Genomic DNA, 12,998 nt, shown 5'->3' on the forward strand with positions numbered 1-12,998 from the left:
ATTCTAGACCCTATAACTGAGACTTTCATTTCTTTCCTTTTCAGAAAGAACATTTAGGTCGACTATTGATGTTGTCATAAATCAGCTTACAGGTTGGTTTAGGAAAGAAGAATAACACTAAGAAGAAGCCTGTGAGGAGAAATGCTCACAGTCTTTACTGATAACAGAAGCTGCAGAACCCAAACTAAACATTTTGTTTAATAAGGACCTAGGAAAAGTTATTTTCTTTGTACTTTAATAAAGACCTGACAACAGTTAAGATTAGTTGGGGTCTTAGTGCTGAGACACCGTCAACAGTTACTTATTGCCAGGTGCACGCTTCCCTCTTTGGCTCACTGTGCTGTTCTGCTGATCACAGGAGCCAGGCTGTATTATAGTCTATGAAGCCTGTCTCCTGGAATCATTCCGACTACGGACAATGCTTCTTCACCTGGCTATAACAAAGATCTTAACTTCTGACATTCCTGTGCGACATGTGAAGTTAGTTAAATATTACAGTAATGTTTTTGTTCAACCTTGTATGTGTACCACCTTGTGACCTTGACAATATCCACTAAGTATGTTGTGCCTCTATGTGAGAAAATACAGGTTTCCCGTTTTGCAGCCAAAGTTGTATCTGTGATGTTTCAGCATAGAGCACTAACAAGGTACCATCCTTAAAGGCCATCATACGCGTTACATGTGTTGGCTGGACTTGCCAATCTCGGCAGGACCAGCCAACCATCTAATGTGTGCAGAGGCCTCCTGACTCTCCCCAGAAGGATAATGTCAAGAGAGAGACAACAGAATCAGGCATGTGGACAGCATCACAGCTTTAGAAAACCAGGTTGGATATCTGTTAACACATACAATATTTAAAGAGGTACTCCGGAAAAAAAGATGTTTTTACTGGTGTCAGAAAGTTATAGAGATTCTTGTCTTCCAGTACTTATCAGCTGCTGTATGCCCTGCAGGAAGTGGTGTATTCTTTCCTGTCTGAGGCTATGTTCACACAACGTATCTTTTCGTAAAAGTACTTTTACGAATAGACACGCGGCCCAGCCTTCTATGGGATCCCGGCCGGAGCGTATACACATAGACACGTCAGTTTTCTGCGCCCGCATCAGAACTATGCAGCGTGAAACATCATCTGGCCGGTACTGCAGTAGCGGCCAGGATGATCTTTTCAAAGACCGGCCGCTCTGTGACCCAGTCGGGTCACGGAAAGGCCGGTCTCTTACGCCATGTGAACATGGCCTGAAACTGCGTGTCAAAGTAATTTACAAATCTGTATAACTTTCTGACACCAGTTGATTATAAACATGTTTTTCTCCAGAGTACCCCTGTAAGGATGACTCTGAGAAGCATTATCACAGGACAGCCTAAATGAATCTCAAGTACATGGGGCTGGACAGTAATACCAAATAACTCAGACGAGAGCCGTGCTCACTGAACCCTTTAGAAATAATAGTGGAGCACAAAACCATATTTTTAATCATTGGTAATTTTAGCATAATACCGGTAATAAATCGCCATCCTATCTGACAATAATCTCTGTGCAATACTGAATGCAAAACATGTAAAAGTAGATACAAAAATGTCATTAGCTGCCTCATACTTTACACATCCATTAATATTGCCTGAAACTAATCAGTTCAAATTGCTGCAAAGTTGAGGGTAATTTATTGAACTTTCACAACTCTGTAATAGTAAAGTATTGATTGATGAATCCGCCGGCTCCATAACTAAATGACACATCTTCTCCGCTACACTGCAGAAATGCGAAAATGAATCTTCAAAACTGAAATCATGTTTGATCATATTTGCTCATTGATCAATTATAATAGTGTGTAATTAAATGAGAAAAGATGGTTAGAAAATGATCGGTAATTTATGAGTGATATGTATTTTACCCGAGATGTGAAAATCTTGTGTGCCACAATACAAGTCTAAGGAATCTCCCTGCTCTTCTCCTTATAGAAAGGGCATATGCCCTCTCTATGTTACTTATGGAACAGCATTACCTGTACCCAACAACAGCAGGTCAGTGGGGCTTAGTGTTGAGCCTCTGTGACCTGCTGAGATAGATTAAATGAGATGATCCTGCTCCAACCACCTGTAGTGCACCAATTAATGCAATAAGCTGAAAATGAAGTCCAGGGCTAAAAAGACAAGCAATTTATTTGGGGCAGACAACTAAAATGTACAAATACTGCCAACACATTTCTAAAGGCCATGACTAAGGATCTTATTACATGGGCCGATGGCTGTCCGATCAATACTGTAAAGGAGCGCCGATCGTCTAGATCGACGCTCATTTACTGGGCCTATTACACGGCCCAATAAATGTTTAGCAAGGGCTGCATAGACATCGTTAGCGATATCCGCGTCAGAAACCAGGAAGCGGACGGGAACCAGGGACCGGAGCGACGCGATACGGGACCCACCGCTGGATTTGGGGAGGTGAGTGGACGTCTTTTCTCTCAGCCACCTCCTCCCTGGCCAGATCCCAAAATAGCCCCCTTCCAGTGGCGTAGCTACCGCGACCCTCCTGATCAATCACTCTTGTGACCGCAAGCATTGTTTTGCTTGTGGTCACAAGAGTCCGGCTCCGTCTTCCCCCGGCTGCTGCGCGGCTGCTGGGGGTGTCGCATCTTATACCCGGCAGCGAGCGCATCCCAGAGCTCCCTGCACGCCTTGGGCCCTGACTTCCGGTTTCGGCGCGCAGGGAGCTCCGGGATGCACGCGCTGCCGGGGATAAGACGCGACACCACCGGCAGCCACGCAGCAGCCGGGGACAGACCAGGAGGAGTGAGGATCAACGTGGGAGGCCATTGTCAGGTGAGTTAAGTTTTGTTTTTTTTTTTTTATCAGCCTGCAGGGTGGGGGAAAGAGGGGGGCATCTATGAGGGTGGGGGGAAAGAGGGGGGCATCTATGTGGGTGGGGGGAAAGAGTGGGGGCATCTATGAGGGTGGGGGGAAAGAGGGGGGGCATGTATGAGGGTGGGGAGAAAGAGGGGGGCATCTATGAGGGTGGGGGGAAGGAGGGGGGCATCTATGAGGGTGGGGGGAAGGAGGGGGGCATCTATGAGGGTGGAGGGAAGGAGGGGGGCATCTATGAGGGTGGGGGGAAAGGGGGGCATCTATGAGGCTGGGGGGAAAGGGGACCATCTATGAGGGTGGGGGGAAAGAGGGGGGCATCTATGAGGGTGGGGGGGAAAGGGGACCATCTATGAGGGTGTGGGGGGGGGAGAGTGGCCATCTATGGGGGTGGGGGGGGGAAGAGGGACCATCTATAAGGGAGGGGGAAAGGGGACCATCTATAAGGGAGGGGGGAAGGGGACCATCTATAAGGGAGGGGGGGGGAAGGGGACCATCTATAAGGGAGGGTGGGGGGAGAGGGGGCCATCTATAAGGGAGGGTGGGGGGAGAGGGGACCATCCATAAGGGGGGCTGAGGAGAGAGGGGCCCATCTATAAGGGAGGGGGAGAGGAGGCCATCTATAAGGGAGGGGGTAGAGGAGGCCATCTATAAGGAGGGGGGAGAGGAGGCCATCTATAAGGGAGGGGGTAGAGGGGGCCATCTATAAGGAGGGGGAGAGGAGGCCATCTATAAGGGAGGGGGTAGAGGGGGCTATCTATATGGAGGGGGGAGAGGAGGCCATCTATAAGGGAGGGTGGGGGGAGAGGGGGCCATCTATTTGGGGGGGCAACATAGGGGGAGAGGGAATACACAGATGGGGGCATATATTATTAGGGGGTCACATAGAGTCAGGGCTACCCACTAAATGAGGGTGTAAAGGGGACAATACAGAAGTGCAGTTTGTAGAGAGATGAGGATGGTGCCAGTGTGAAGAGACTAATATGTCTGTCTGGCAGATTCTGTGGATTCGTGGCTCAGAGAAGTTCTCATAACGGCCCAGGACGGATGGAGAAGAAGATGAAAAGGAAAGAACTCCGATCAGAAAACACGTCTCCTGTGAGTCACCTGATATAACTGCACTGTAATGTATATGGTGTATAGAACCTGTGTAGAGCTGGGGCCACCTCTATATGACTGGATGAGGTGATTTAGTATACTGGATTTGGTCAGTAACAATATGGTGGTGATGGTAGTGGTTGTGGTGTGGCGGTAACATTTCCTTACTATACACTGGTATTACTGGTAATATTGGTCTCAGTATACAGGATTTGGTCGGTAACAGTATGGCGGTAATATGTACGGTGATAATACTTTCTCTTCCAATATGCTGGTGTTATTGGTAATATCTGTCTTGGTGTGTATATATATATATATATATATATATATATATATACACACCAATAGCATCACTTGGTCGTGAAATGAGGGGGGGGGGGCCCAAGTTGGCCTCTCGCACCAGGGCCCAGGAGACATTAGCTACGCCCCTGCCCCCATCCCCCACTGGAGTACCCCTTTAAGGCTGGATGTATCTGCCAGCACATTCAGCTCTTGATGAATGGAAGTGAATAGCGCCTGCACATCCTCGACATTTATTTGTGACATATCATTATATGTTATAATGGCCTCCTTGATCGAGGGCCTTGGAGACTGCAGCCACAGCCAAACAATACTATTCAGCTCAGCCGTAGCATATATCCTTAGAGATGGTACAAACCCGAACCCTCAGTAATGATTCCCGCTGTCTGCCCGCTCCGTGCAGCGGGCAAATCCAGCTGGAGGACCGCCTGGAAAACTGGGATACAGCCAAAGCCATAGGCTGTATCCCAGTTTTCCAGGCGGTCTTCCCGCTGTATCCGCCCGCTAGACGGAGCGCGCAGACAGCGGGAATCCGATGCCGAGCGTTCGGGTTCATCCGAACCTCGGCGGGTTCGGACCATCCCTAATTAGAGATATACAAATAAATAATATTATTATCATTATTATTATTAGAGATAAGAAAAGCAGATGTAAATTCGTTTCGCAAGCTTTGCGAATTTTGTGAATATTTGTGAATCGAATCCTAACAAAATTCAATAAAACAGCCAAACTATAGTAGCTACAGTACTGGGACTATTACAGAAGGACAAATTTGTTAATGCATGTTCTTCTACAAGTGTCAACAATTGGAAAATCACAGTTTAAAAAAAAATGTCAATCAGCCAGTCATTCATCCAATCCAATGAAACCCAACATGTATAACCCAGTAGGAATGGAGTGCGAGCACTGATTATGTAAGGTGCACGCTCCTTTCACTGATTCCAGTAAACTGGTGTAACTCAATAGGAGTTTACAGTGCCCAGTGAGTGAATAATATGGACTGTGTCTTCACTGGTCCCAGTGAGTTCCTATAGGCACCCAGTTACTTGGTAAACTGGACACTTGGTTGGCTGTAACAACAAAAAATCACCCACAATCAGCCCTCCTATCCTATAGTCTCCTCTCTGTCCCTATATCACTCTGTTAGTCTCTCCCTGCTCTGCTGTAACTGCCTGCTGCCATTTTCCATTACAGAACCGCCTTATATAGAGGGGGAGGTGCTGACACTGATCACAGAGGGGCCTGCAGCTGATTGGACGAGTGCTAGGGATTATGGTTAATCCCTTTCTCCTGCCCAATGATGCTCCAGACAGCATGTGCAGTGGCCATTTTTTTTTTTTTTTACTTTCCTTAACAAATTGGCAGAAATTTGCTTTGCAGAACGAAGTGAACTAACGGCCAGATATGCAGTGAATTTTGATTCGTCGGATATGCTTCGCTCATCTCTAATCCTTATGTTAGAACAGTGAATGTATTATGGGAGATGGTGCACTGATTTTCACAGATGACAGCTGAGACAGCATAAAGTGTACCTGTCTCTTCATGTGACTTTTCAGGTTGTGCTGCCATGTGTGTGTACATGAGGATTATATCTGGTCATTATATATCTTATATAGGAATTTTTTTTCCTATATTCTGTATGCGCTCCGGCCGGGATCCCATAGAAGGCAATGTGCATACTCGTGTAAAGTACGGTCATTGTTGCCGATGGCAACAACGGCTGTACTTTTACATAGTGTGAACATAGCCTTAACATAGACAAGAACAGTTTAATCTTGGAATAGCATTGTTACTGGCTGATGGATAATGACCTGTCCTTAAATTTTATTTACCCAGCTACAAATCAGCTGCCTGAGATACATCAAGAGGCCTTCGTCTCAAGATTAAAAAATAAGCCTTAATCCAGAAATGTAATATGGTATTGAATGGGGCGCATGTCACCATTTGGAGGATCTCATGTAACACCCAATAACTCATGGGCCACAGCCAACAATATGACATCCTACCCAGGAGTGTTGAACACTGAGTGAAATCTACACATTTTTCCGCTCTCCTCCTCCATCTTGCTCTGTCCTTACATGCTCTCTGATCTCTACACAATTCTTCACTTTACACCCGGCTGATAAGAGGATCATATTTTTGCTTTATAGAATTCCTTAATTAAAGTAACTGATCGTATTTCTGGAGAGTAAATTCCTGGGTTGTGACTCATAACGCATTGAGCGCAATGATAACAAGACCTTATAAAGAGGTATTTGTTTCCGGCCAACCATCAAGGCGATGTAAGCTAAAGATTAAATTGTGCCGAGGTTATTTCCATTAATCCTTAACTTATTTGTACCACTGAAATAAATATCTTCAGGTAACATCAGGTACTGACTTCAGAACAATAAAGGAAACAAGTGAAATATGTACAGGTGTAGCAGGCTGAGCATGTCAGAGGTAGGAGAGCTGATCTTGTCCTGACTTTGTCTTTCTGGTTGTTTTATGTAAGGCTGCAGGTGACCATTCTCAACCAGTGAAAAACATTTGGAGACCAAGTCAACACCTTGAACTCTTTGTCTTGGTCCACAAACCATTTCTAAACAATTTTGCAGTGTAGACTGGTGCATAATGCTGCAGAGGGGTGGCACTGCAATAAGGGGAAACCCTTGTTATGAGGGGGTAAAACTTGTTGTAAAACAACCTTTAAGCAGTTGGTATCTGTCAAAGTAACAACTACAAAAATGCCAAGAATCAAGGTTTTTCAGTAAAATTTCCAGAATCACACTGCATCCACTGGCTTGCCTTCTTGCCATAGTGCCAACTTTTACCGAGGTAAAGAGGTATATTTTTTATGTATGCCCAGGGTTGTTTGAAAATAACAAAGTGCCCTACCTCCCCGACTTCTGTGGCACCGGCAGTATCTTACCGATCTGCCCTGCTGTTTGGGTGCTTCTGGGACCTGTTGTTGAGATGTTACAGACCCACCAAGATAATCAGTGGGTACAGCGGTGTCCCACCTCATTCGCTGATTGGCTGGGTGGTCTGCAACCTCATGGCCCCAGGACCTGGACCTGGAAGCATCTGAACAACAGGATGGATCGTTAAGATACTATAGGCACCACAGGAGCCAGGGAGGTAAATGCACTTTATTATTTTTAAACTACATATCCCCAGGCATACATTCAAAAAGTACCCTGCTGGAGTACCCCTTTAATCAATGGCATAATTTATTGTTACGTAGTTCATTGTCATCATATTTGCAATCATAATAATTTTAGGTGTTTCTGGTAATAGATGGGTTTGCATGAGCACTCTGCGACTGTAAGGCTTCATAATAAGTTGCAATACCCTATGTGTTCTCATACCTTTCTGTCATTGCCAGCAATTTTGGATGTACTGTGACCAGCCATCTAGCCATCACAATATGTCCTTGTTTTAAAGTGTCACTGTTGTTATAACTTTTAAAAACTAAATCAACAGGGGATGTCAAATATGCATGTGTAACGGAGAGAAGAGGGACAGGGAAGACACGGACAGTGGACCCTGCACAAGACAGTGGACCCTGCACAAGAAACCAAGGACTGGGTCCAGAAGATGATTGGATCACACACAGGAACAGCAAGGGTGAATGGGGAAGCCAAATGTGAATCTCCCAAGCACAACAAAGTTAACCGTAAAGTAGTGCCCAAAAGTGGCCAGCAGAGACGGGTGTGGCAAGTAAGTCAATTAACAGAACAGAAGTAAGACAGTTTTTAGACAGTTCTTACAATGCAAATAACACACAGAACACAAATTCATGGCAAAAAGCGCAGTCTCGGTCGCATCTGACGAACTGAGGACTTAACAGGTGCAGTCATAACAGCATGTTTGCAATTTACATTCCTTTACAAAAAAATATATATATATTGAAATCCAGGTTCAGTCTCTCTCCTAAAGGCTGCCTTTTAGTCTTGTGCTGGTTGAAAAAAAGAGACTAAACACATGTCCCAGTCAGTACAGAGAGTCACTGCTCAATATGTTTATCAGTCACAAGTCTGTTTTCTCTCCGAGCGCTGAGATGACCTGAGAAATACAGGACTTCCTGTGTTTAGATTCTTCAGGGGGGGAAGAGGAGACCAAACACAGGAAGTGACGAGTTTTCACATGTTGTTAACTAAAAAAAAATAAATAAAATATATATATCTATCTATATATATATATATATATATATATATATATATATATATATTGTAAATGAATATTGCAAACTTGCTTTTTTTACATTTACCGTTAGATTTTGAAAGTTATAATGACAGTAACACTCTAAAATCGTGGTGCGGGCGCACACACACACACACACACACACACACACACACACACATATATGCATCTATCCATTGATCTTATCAAATAGTACAGAGATGCTCTCAGTAAGACCTCTTTTACTCACATAACACTTGTCTGGTCCCTGTAAGTAAAATCCCTATTATTGATAATAATTCATTTAATTTTCCTTCTCAGAAGATCATAATTAAAAAAGAAATGCTTCCAGGCAAAAAAAAGGAATTTAAATCTACCTTAAACAAGAGGGAGCCATTCTTAAGTACCACATTTCTGTAAATTATGCATTCAGCGCAGCACGCACAGCTGCTAAATGATAATATAAAAGGCTGTTAGGAACTAGCACACAAAGCAAGACACAAAGCATGCATATATAATGTAAAAAAAAAAAATAATAAATAAATAAATATATATATATATATATATGTTTTCATATACAGGCTATGTTCACACACTGTCTTTTTCTTGTACAAACTGACTTATTTTGATAATAATGGCTGTTATCATTATTTACGGCCATTATTATAAAATGAGGATATGAATATTAGGGATATTTGGCTTGTGGATTAAATTTATGGAAAACTTAAAAAGTTCCTGCTACAGCGATATTGTATCATGAAAGTTGGACATTTAAGTAGAAGCAGCAATGAGGATTTCTTCATCTCAATAAATTCACTGAAACTAAAGCCAACACCAGTGGTGGGTATACTCCGCTAAAAATGTCAATGTTATGTGCCCTTGAGCATCAATGACTGGAGTACTGATGTGTTCAAGTAGTATGGGCTTGTGGCTGTACCATTCACAAAGTGTAGGACAGTTCACATCTTCCTACACTGTACACCACCACAACTATACACACCTGCCCACACTGTAACACCACCACTAGACACAGCTGCCCACACTGTAACACCACCACCACTAGACACACCTCCTACACTGTAACACCACTACCACTAGACACACCTCCTACACTGTAACAACACCCCCACCACTAGACACACCTGCCCATACTGTAACACTACCACCACTAGATACACCTGCCCACACTGTAACACCACCATCACTAGACACACCTGCCCACACTGTAACACCACCACTAGACGCACCTGCCTACACTGTAACACCACTACCACTAGACCCACCTCCTACACTGTAACAACACCCCCACCACTAGACACACCTGCCCACACTGTAACACCACCACCACTAGACACACCTGCCCACACCGTAACACCACCACCACTAGACACACCTGCCTACACTGTAACGCCACCACCACTAGACACACCTGCCGACACTGTAACACCACCACTAGACACACCTGCCCACACTATAACACCACACCACCACCACTACTAGATACACCTGCCCACACTATAACACCACACCACCACCACTAGACACACCTGCCCACACTATAACACCACACCACCACCACTACTAGATACACCTGCCCACACTATAACACCACAACACCACTACTAGATACACCTGCCCACACTATAACACCACACCACCACTACTAGATACACCTGCCCACACTATAACACCACACCACCACCACTACTAGATACACCTGCCCACACTATAACACCACACCACCACTACTAGACACACCTGCCCACACTGTAACACCACAACACCACTACTAGATACACCTGCCCACACTATAACACCACATCACCACCACTACTAGATACACCTGCCCACACTATAACACCACACCACCACCACTACTAGATACACCTGCCCACACTATAACACCATACCACCACTACTAAATACACCTGCCCACACTATAACACCACACCACCACTACTAGACACACCTGCTCACACTGTAACACCACACCATCACCACTACTAGATACACCTTCCCACACTATAACACCACACCACCACCACTACTAGACACACCTGCCCACACTGTAACACCACAACACCACTACTAGATACACCTGCCCACACTATAACACCACACCACCACTACTAGTTACACCTGCCCACACTATAACACCACACCACCACCACTACTAGATACACCTGCCCACACTATAACACCACACCACCACTACTAGACACACCTGCCCACACTGTAACACCACACCACCACTACTAGATACACCTGCCCACACTATAACACCACACCACCACCACTACTAGATACACCTGCCCACACTATAACACCATACCACCACTACTAGATACACCTGCCCACACTATAACACCACACCACCACTACTAGACACACCTGCTCACACTGTAACACCACACCACCACTACTAGACACACCTGCCCACACTATAACACCACATCACCACTACTAGACACACCTGCCCACACTGTAACACCACACCACCACTACTAGACACACCTGCCCACACTGTAACACCACACCACCACTACTAGACACACCTGCCCACACTGTAACACCACACCACCACTACTAGACACACCTGCCCACACTGTAACACCACCACTAGACACATCACCACCAGAGGGAACAGTGGCTGATGCATATCGTTCTTTCTTTTTGCTGGACTAGGGGCCGTGGGCTGTTCAGTGATGAAATTCAATTCACATTAAGCAGAAATGATGGGCACCAACATTGTTGGAGATGCCAAGGAGAGCACTATGCAGTAATAAGAATAAGTAGAGAACACTTTTATATTTTGCATTTTTCAATTTTTAATGAAAGTATAAACAAAGATGTTTTAACTTTTTCCTGCGATCACAACCCCCCCCCCCCCCCCCCCCCCTCCAGCGATGATGACATTTTCCACTTATAGCATCAGGTGGGACCCCTCTATCTCAGTCCTGAGCAGGTTAGCACCTTTATAATTAGCCTTTGCTATTATATTGGAAACAACCATGTAAGAGGATCTTCCTTACACTTCAAACACCTCATTTGATGTTTCATTCACAGCAAATTGTACATCAATAACATACCATAGAGGTTTCTTTTCATAGGTTAGGTTGGAAATATGTTTTTGAAGTTTTTTTTTTTCTCCTTGCACTCACCTTTTCTCTTCTGACTGTTTTACTCAACAATTACTTGGGAATTGAAGGGGGGGAGGGGGTGACTTCAAACGCTAATTCTACATTAGCAATTACAGCGTCTAAACTCGACATACAACCAGCTCAGTTTGTGTTTCATACTCCATTGGCAATATGTGTTTAAAGCTGCAATGCTAACACTTGACAAATAATGTTTGTAGGAGGAAATGGGGCATGTAAATGGCTGAGAAGGAGCTATAATTCATCAAGCTGGTCATTGGCATGCCTTCTACTGAGAATACAGTGCGGGGGGAGGTACAGCTGTTGGTGACATGATGCCTAGGTATGTAAGGTAAATGTATTTACAGCGTACGCACATGGCTGTGTTTACAGTGGATGAATCCCTAGGCACAATGAGTCACTACCATCTTAGACCTGTAGTAGCAGCTATTTTCCATCAACAATTTTTTGCTGAAGTCATTGTGTTACAATAAAATCTTTTCCATTCTTTTTTTTTTTTTTTTTTTGTCTCTTAAATCTTTATTTATAATTACATTTTTCACAAAAAAACATAAAAACCACATTACATACAAATATTACAAAGACATTACGGGTGCAACAATTATCCACTCTGCCGAACAAAGCCCCTATGATCAAACATACGAACACTGAGAAAACCCCAGAGTTCCTGCATAATGTTATAACCGTTCCACCCGGAACATGTACCCAACACCCCCCCCCCCCCCTCCCCACACACACCCTCTAAACAGAAAAATACACACAAAACAACTAACCAACAAAGGGAAAAAAAAAAAAAAAAAAAAATCTTTTCCATTCTAACTGTTAAACAGGGAGAACTTTATTGTGAATGTATCTTGTATACTTGAAATTAAGTCTCTATTCTGTAAGGATCTGTTCACACACGCATTTGCAACAAATTAACCATGTGTCCATATACTTCTAGATTTACATATGCCCTTTTTGGTGGAGTTTGTGAAGAAATATTTATTTTAGGCTATGTTCACACACCGCAATAAAATATTAAAAGCGGTCATAATTAATGAACAAAATTAAACAATGGGGGAACCGTTGGGGGAAAAACAAACTGCTATATTTTGCAAAAGCAGGTCATAAATTATCAGCATGTTTATTATTATGATGGTCGTAATCAAGTACTCTACACGGTGTGTGAACTCTCTATTGACTTTAAAGAGGAACTCCAGGTAGAGGTATAAAAAAATAAACCTGCTGCAGAAGCAAAAAGCCTTGCTTACCCATCTATCCCTGTTTTGAAACTACCAGAAATCCATTTGTTTTGGGGGTCTTTGTTCTGTATTGTGTTTCTGTACTTCCTGGTTGAGCAGTTGTACACAGTACTACAGGTTCCAGAATGCAATGCTTTCCCTCAGTTGTTCATCACAGTCCCCCACCCTGCCCATT

At 44.0% G+C, this 12,998-nt stretch overlaps 1 long non-coding RNA gene across 1 annotated transcript; it reads left to right on the forward strand.

The window, feature by feature from the left end:
- The first annotated feature begins 6,649 nt into the window (after positions 1-6,649).
- On the forward strand, positions 6,650-12,011 carry LOC138789916 (uncharacterized). The gene is made up of 3 exons (XR_011362813.1): positions 6,650-6,699; positions 7,723-7,959; positions 11,780-12,011. It is a non-coding gene; the product is annotated as an uncharacterized lncRNA (long non-coding RNA).
- Positions 12,012-12,998: the final 987 nt, after the last annotated feature.

The sequence above is a fragment of the Dendropsophus ebraccatus genome, chromosome 4 (genome assembly GCF_027789765.1).
Source record: "Dendropsophus ebraccatus isolate aDenEbr1 chromosome 4, aDenEbr1.pat, whole genome shotgun sequence".
Taxonomy (NCBI): Eukaryota; Metazoa; Chordata; class Amphibia; order Anura; family Hylidae; genus Dendropsophus; species Dendropsophus ebraccatus.